We start from the raw sequence: 7,591 nt of genomic DNA on the forward strand, positions 1-7,591 counted from the left end.
TTTTTCCTGTCAATTTATTACAATCTCCCTTTAGGGCTATAGTCAAACAGGAAAATTCCATATTCAAATAAGCTAATTATTCATGTCCACCATATACATAACTACTGAAAAACATTATTTCCTGAGTGAAAACACTATGTTATTCCCAAGCAAAAGAAAAATGATGAGCTTTACACATTTATTTTTACTGGTTTTTTGTGTTAATTACTTGAATCTTCAGGAGGAATATTAAAATGAGCATTTTGTCACTTGTGTCATATGTGAAAATTAAGTCTCTGACATGATAAGCCAATCTTTACTGGTTTGTTTTAAGAGGAGCCATTATTTTATACTAAACTCCTCTAGGCCCCAGCAGATTGAGGAAAAGTCAAAGGAGGATCACTTACAATAAAGTTCTACCAAGCTGAAAGTAAGCTCTGTATCTGATCTTTGGAGAAATCTGGATTAGAGAAGGTAACAACCAACGTTTACCCCCAAAATTCCAGTGTCTACTGGCAAAATAAAGTTCCCTCAGCCTTATTCCTTAAACAATAACAACAAAACCCTCAAATTCAAAACTTCCCCCCCAAAAATATATGGTAACTTGATGTTAGCCAATAATGTATTTTCCTATCGTTTTTTCTGCCTGTCCTTACCTTACCAGAAAAGAAATAGTTTTTTGTTTGTTTGCTTGCTTTTTTGCTGTTGGTTGGCCCACTAAAGCAGCCCCACTGTTTTATGTAATACATGTTGCCTGATTCTGAAATTGAAAATAAACCAAGTATGACCCAAACTGAATTGTTTAAACTTTGTTCTTACACAAAATGAAACAAAGGAGTGCTGAGAATTTGTCATCTTTGTTGATATATGTGCTCCAAAATTTCCAATAGCCAGGTTAAGTGTGGATTTCTTTTGCTTGTGCCACAAAATTCCATTTCTTATTAAATGCTGAAGTTCATCATCTTGTAGTGAACACAGGTAATCTCTATCCAGGGTAGTGAACATCCTTGTATTATCAGAAAGAGTTAATGTGACTGGTATTCTAAATGTCTCACTTTAGAGGAGGCATTGTGGGGAATTGAGCTCATTAAACGCTGTGTTTTGGTTTGTTTGGTTTTTTAAAGAGTCATGAATTACCCCTTGCATATTTTTATTAAGGCATAACATGTGTTAGTTCTCAGTGTTGGTGACATGAAGAATGAAAAGGACAGGAGTCTACTTGAGAAAAGGCTCTTTAAAGTTTGTTTTTGTTTTTCAGCCTCCAACTTGTTTCCCATGGAAGTGCTTTTGTTAGCATTTTTCCCAAGAAGCAGTGGGGAAATCCATCAAAGGTCATCAGTCTTTCTTTGAGTGATGTGATAACAGGTGCTTTTGGGTTTTCCCAGTTTACTGTTTGCTTTTTGGAGTATTTTTGATTTTGTATATATGTGAAAAAATTAAACATTTTTAAAAGTGATAAACAAGGTGTCATAGTGCCTTGTCACATAAAATGCTCAATAAGTATTTGTTGAAGGGATGAGTGTCTTCTCCACCTTCTCTCCTAGTGCTTTTATAAACATTAAAGACATTTATTTCATATCAAAATAAAGGAGCTATTCTGCAAACTTTATCTTCAATATTTGGAATACTCTGATGAGAGAAGAAAGAATTTGATAAATTCTTTGGCGATTATATTGTAGTCAAAGGGTATTATTTCCCCCTTCTCCTTTTTTCTTTAAACATTCTAAATAAAGCAAAACACTGTTTGTGTGTAGGATATAAGCATGGATTTTGGGCATTGACATTGATTACTGTGCTTGACACCCCAGGCGCACCCTTCAATGTTGTAGTAGGAAAATGTGCCACAACCCAGGCATACCTAGTTTGTAGTGATCTGCAAGAAGTCACTAACTGGACATTCAAGCTTAAAATGTCCACAAAAACTTGGCCCAAGATGCGTAAGTCCTAGCAAAAGAAATCACCAACTTTACGAGAAAAACAAAGCAGCATAATCTCTTTTAAAAGCCAACAGTTCTACAATAAAGGACTTAAGTGATAATGGAGAAGTAAAAAAAAAAAAAATTGAGTATCATCATACTTTTACCTAATAGGAATCGCTAAATCATTCTGATTCTTTCTCCCTGCCCCCCACCTTGTCTCTCCTTTTCTTTTGTTGGTATGGAGACTCAAATTCAGAGGCATGAGCTCTTACTTAGCTTTCTCATTCATAGCTGGCACTCTACAACTTGAACCACACCACCAGTTCCAACTTGTTTTTACTGGTAAATAGGATATGAGGGTCCATAGAATTTGTCTGCCCACTTTGGCTTTGAACCGTGAAACTTAGATCTCAGCTTCTTAAGTAGTGAGGATTATAGATGTGGGCCACAGATGCCTACATTCTGACATATCCTGATAGGCTATAGAAAAGAGCATAAAAACGTGTCTATCTAAATTGTAGGACACGAAGATAAGTAAATATGATGAGAATTGGCTTTAGGTTACTGGAGAAATTTGATCTCAATCTTAGGGAGAAGATTTCAAAACATGGCTATAATTTTAGCTAAGTTGGCTAAACTTGGTGTTCCAACTTACTTTAGTCAGGGATGGTGTTGCTAAACTGCTAAAAATCTCCTACATAGATGTCCCATGGTCTCCAGAAAAACAAGGAAGTTGGAACACAGCACCATGAGAAAACAGTTCAAGATTCACTGTTCTATAATGGTGACTAGGGAGTGCTTTGACATAAATATTAAAGACAGAAGTAAAGAAGGATGGTTTGGTCATTGGTAAAATTCCAGAGAGGAGAAAATATGAAACAAATTACATAAAATCAATCAACTTTTCTGGGAAAATAGAACAAGACAAGTTTAAACTTTTAGCCTCATGAGAAAGTTAATTGCAAAGAACTAATTTATTTAACAAGTATTTTAATTGTTCTGTCACCAAGACATTTAGAGACTTATGGAAGAGAGATAAAACAGCACAAATTAAATATGAAGACAGCATGAGCCACCTCTTCTAGCAGCTTGTTCTAGTTGAATTGGATCAGTATCTTGTATTTTCGTATATATCACCTGGATAACACTCAAGCTCAAAATATTTTCTACCACATTGTGCAAAGGTTCTCCAATGTCCTAGTGAAGACTAAGAGAAGTGCATAGACTCATGGGTATGTAATTAGAACATGTAGCTATTGTTGGTGAAGTCATCTAAAGTCATAGATTAGCATATATTAAATGTATAAGGGGGAGTTCATCATAACAATTCTACCCATGTTTAGAATGTACCTAATCAACCTCATCCCTTCTACCACTCTGCTTTATCTCCCCTACTTCTTAAAACAATTTCAGCAGGTTTTATTGTTTTGTTTTCATAGGTACCTATAAAGTACTTGGGCCAGATTCACCCTGTTACCCTCTCTTCCCCTCCCCATCCTGCAAATCCACACCCCCCAACAAAGTCTGTTTTACTTTCTAGTCTCATTCATTTAAGTGTATTAATTAACAAAAAGATTTTAGTACGGTAATTTGCATGGGTATATATTATGTTTTAATGAGAATTACCCTCCTATTTCTGTTTTTCTGTATCTCCTACTTTATTGCTCAACATCTTCCAGTGAGATCTACTTTTAAATATTTCTTCTTTTCATCTCCCACTTGAATTTTCTGGGATATATTTTATAAAGCCTAACATGATCCTGGCAAGACCAAGCACTAGTTGCCCATAGTGGCAGGCAGTTTCATAAGGCATCTTTGAACTTATCTCTCATTTTCTTTCCCATTTCCTCAGACCCACCATCATACTTGAGATCACTGCCCAAATACTAGCATGCAATCCTGTTTATTAGCTCTTCTTTTGGAAAACCAGTATCAGACAAGGATGGGAGAAATCAGTGTGACCATAAGGCCATAGCCTAAAAACAAAAACTGCAAACAAAAATGAAGACATAAATTTGATAGATGCTGAAAGAACTGACAACACTTAGATAATAAATAATTAAGAAAATTATCTAGCCAAATGCTGAAATAAGTCAGCCAGATGATGAGTCCAGATGAGGCCTTAACAAATGGTTCCTTTGGCAGTTGGGACAAAGATACAAGAATTAAGCAAAAGTTGAAATCTTGAGAGTGAATGAATGTCCTCAAAGATATTATAAAGAAGTAACCAATGGGTTGTGAACTGAATTTCAGAGAATGGGTAGCTTTAAGAAGTCAAGAGGAAAAACAGAAAAAAACATGACCTTATCAATAAAATTTAATAATGAAAAAAGAGGAAAAACAGAGGCAAGAACAATGAACAGTTTAAGGATATGTGTAATGGTAATTGAGTAGGAAGAACAAGTAATTTTGTTCCACCATAGGTCAGAAAGCAATGTGGAGATTCATGATGGGAGAAGAAAGGGAAGAGGTGGAGACAGAGATGAGGTGGCTCCTTGTAGAGATAGATCATCCACTTGTGAAAAATAACAAGTTCACTAAGTGTAATCTGAAGGATAAAAGTTCAAAACTTATAGATAAGTTTTTGACAGAAGTATTTAAATCATGTTTTAAAAAACTAGAGAAGAAAGCCTTCATCTAAAGAAATCTTGAATTTATCTTATTTTCTTTATTAAAATTATTCAGTGCACAGAAAATCTAGCATATCTTTTTCACATGTATGCATTTTTAATACTCAAGAGCACTCATTTAAAAGAATGTGAGCATGCATATGCACTTTAAGATATTAGTCCACCAAATGGCATATCTGATTAGTACCTCTCTTCCAGAAAATATTGGAAGAATTCCACTTGAATAAATATTGCATAACGCAGTGCCTACTTTTACATACCCATATTTGTGGTAAGCTAATCCTAGTTTCTAAAAAAAGGTTTTTGTACTGTTGAAAAGCATTTCTGAAATATTGCCAACTCCATCTTATGATTGAAGTTGTTTGGTATAAAATAGGTCAGAAGGAATGAGATGCCAAGCAGGTATTTGAAGAAAGAGCTTGAGAGAGCTATTTTTTTTTTGTTTTTGAATAATCATAGTTTAGATAATGTTTTTGAAAAAAAAATTCCATATGTGATTTAATCACTTTCTTCCTTTCTATTGTATATTTTCTCTTGGGTGTGTGTGTGTGTGAGTGTGTGTGTATGTGTGTGTGTGTGTGTGTGTGTGCGCGCTTGTCCTAGGGCTTAAGCTCTGGGCCTAGGCACAATCTGTGAGCTATTGTGCTCATGACTAGTGCTCTACCACTTGAGCCAACAGCTTCACTTCCAGCACTCTTGGTGATTAATTGGAAATAAAAGTTGCATGGACTTTTCTGCCCAGGCTGGTTTTGAACTGGAATATTCAGATCTCAGCCTCCTGAGTAACTAGGATTATATGTGTGAGCCACCAGTGCCCAGCTCTTTTGGGTATTTTTGAAGCATGTGCTTCAAAATTGCTTTAAACACAATTGACTGTCACGGGGTACTTAGATTATAGCATCTACTATCATCTTTTCTTCCTTCTCTTCTCTTCTCTTCTCTTTCTCTCTCTTTCTCTCTCTCTCTCTCTCTCTCTCTCTCTCTCACACACACACACACTTTCTTTCCTTTTTTTTGTTTTTGTTTTTGTTTTTTTTTGGAGATAGGGTCTTACTTTAAAGCCCAGGTTGGTCTTAAACTGGTGGTCCTCCTGTCTCCGACTAAAGGGCTCAGATCACAGATATGTGTCCCTTCATCCCGGTCCTTTCTCCCTTCCTCCAGCTCAGGCTATATTTGTTGACTGTTGGATTTACACTTCAGATTAAATAGCTATTATATGAGTAAGATTTGAGAACGTGTGATTGCTACAGAGAATGAATTAGCCTTACAAACCGAATCTTCTTTATTCAATTACTTAGGTAAGCTCTTGTTTATCCACAAGATAAAATTGTGATAACCAAACTAATTTACTGAAGATTTGTCTTTCTTTTTCTTGTCTTACATTCATACATAACCAGCATACTATCTAGCTTCAAACAACATTAAGCTGTGGTTGAGTTCTTTTCCTTTCTAACTTTTACAAGTTTCAGTATTGCTTTCTTAACTTGTGAACCAACAAATATTCCACATAATATTTTAATTTCTCTTTCGGTGTGAAACTTCATTTGTCTTTCATGCACAAAAGGTGCAAGTTTTTAATGATAAATATTTTAAAAGGAGAAAATACAAATTTCTGTAACTACCATCTAGAGAAAACTGCTGTTGACATTTGTGCTTATATGATGTCATCATTTTATGTGCCTATGTATAATTTAAAACACAAATGGGATCATATAGGATCTTCCCAAATTTGCTTGTTTTTATATTAACATGCATGATACACATAAAACTCTCTTCTTCTTTTTCCTCCTCCCTCTCCATCCCCCCTCATTCTCTTCTTCTTTTTCTTTCTTTCTTTCTTTTTCTTTTTCTTTCTTTCTTTTTTTTTTGCTGGTCCTGAGACTTAAACTCTGGGCCTGGGCTCTGTCCCTGAGCTTCATTTTGCTCAAGGCAAGAACTCTACAACTTTGAGCCACAGCACCACTTCGGGATTTTTCTGTGTAGTTTATTGGAGATAAGAGTCTCGCTGACTTTGCTGCTCCAGCTGGCTTTGAGCTGCAATCCTTAAATCTCAGCATCCTGAATAGCTAGAATTATAAGTGTGAGCCACTGGTACCCAGCATAAAATTCTATTTCAATATTTCCCTACATGATTTTTATTGACCACACAATGGATTTACTAATTATTGGCTGCTGATTGTTTAAAATGTTGCCAGTGCTGCCATGAATAGCTATATAGTTAAATATTTCTCAATTATCTTTGATTTTTTTATATTACTTCATTATTTCTGTATTTAATATAACTTATTATTCTTAACCAATAGAAACCCCAATGAGCTTAGCAATAAGGAAGAATATGTTGGGAAAAGGAGTACCTTCAGCACTCCACAAAGACAGAGGTACAGTCTCTTGATTGCTAAGTATACTCATTTCTATGATCCTGCCTTATTCTCTTCCTTATACCCAGTAAGTAGCATTCTTTGTTTCTACTACATGAATGAAAGAATAGCCACAAACAACATTCAAGTTGTCTTGTCAAAGACAAGCCCTTCTCAGGATAGTAATATCATTCTGAGTCTTTCCTCATCTCCCCACTACTCAGCATTCTAGATCCATTTGTGTTCCCCTAGAGCTGTAGACTGATGTTAATTAATGATCCTATAAACCATGTAACTAGTAGCAAGGAGCCATTCCAAAGGAAAAAAGGAGGTTGGTTAACAAGTTACAATGCCATCATAGTCTCATCTCTTACCATAGCCATTTTTTTTAATTAGACATATTTGATGCCATAAATTGGCATTGTTAAACCAGTTAAACAAAGAAAATTCTTTCTGGTTCTTTTCCGAATAAGAATACTATTTTCTAAGACTGTGTTCATTTTATCTGACAGCAGATTGTAATTTCTCCCTCCATCATCATAGTCATCATCATCATCACTATTATTATTATTATTATTATTATTATCATTATCATTATTTTGAAGTCTTGGGTTTGAACTCTGAGTCTTATTTTTCCTAGGAAGATAGCCTACCATTTAGACCATGCTCATATGCTCTGAGTTAAACTACAAAGAAGCACTCTAAT

General features: G+C 35.2%; 1 long non-coding RNA gene across 1 annotated transcript; it reads left to right on the forward strand.

Annotated features, from left to right (window-relative positions):
- Window positions 1–349: 349 nt before the first annotated feature.
- On the forward strand, window positions 350–4,407 carry LOC125359991. The gene is made up of 3 exons (XR_007212633.1): window positions 350–409; window positions 4,069–4,073; window positions 4,322–4,407. It is a non-coding gene; the product is annotated as an uncharacterized LOC125359991 (long non-coding RNA).
- The last annotated feature ends 3,184 nt before the right edge of the window (window positions 4,408–7,591 follow it).

Source organism: Perognathus longimembris, chromosome 11 (assembly GCF_023159225.1).
Source record: "Perognathus longimembris pacificus isolate PPM17 chromosome 11, ASM2315922v1, whole genome shotgun sequence".
Classification (NCBI taxonomy): Eukaryota; Metazoa; Chordata; class Mammalia; order Rodentia; family Heteromyidae; genus Perognathus; species Perognathus longimembris.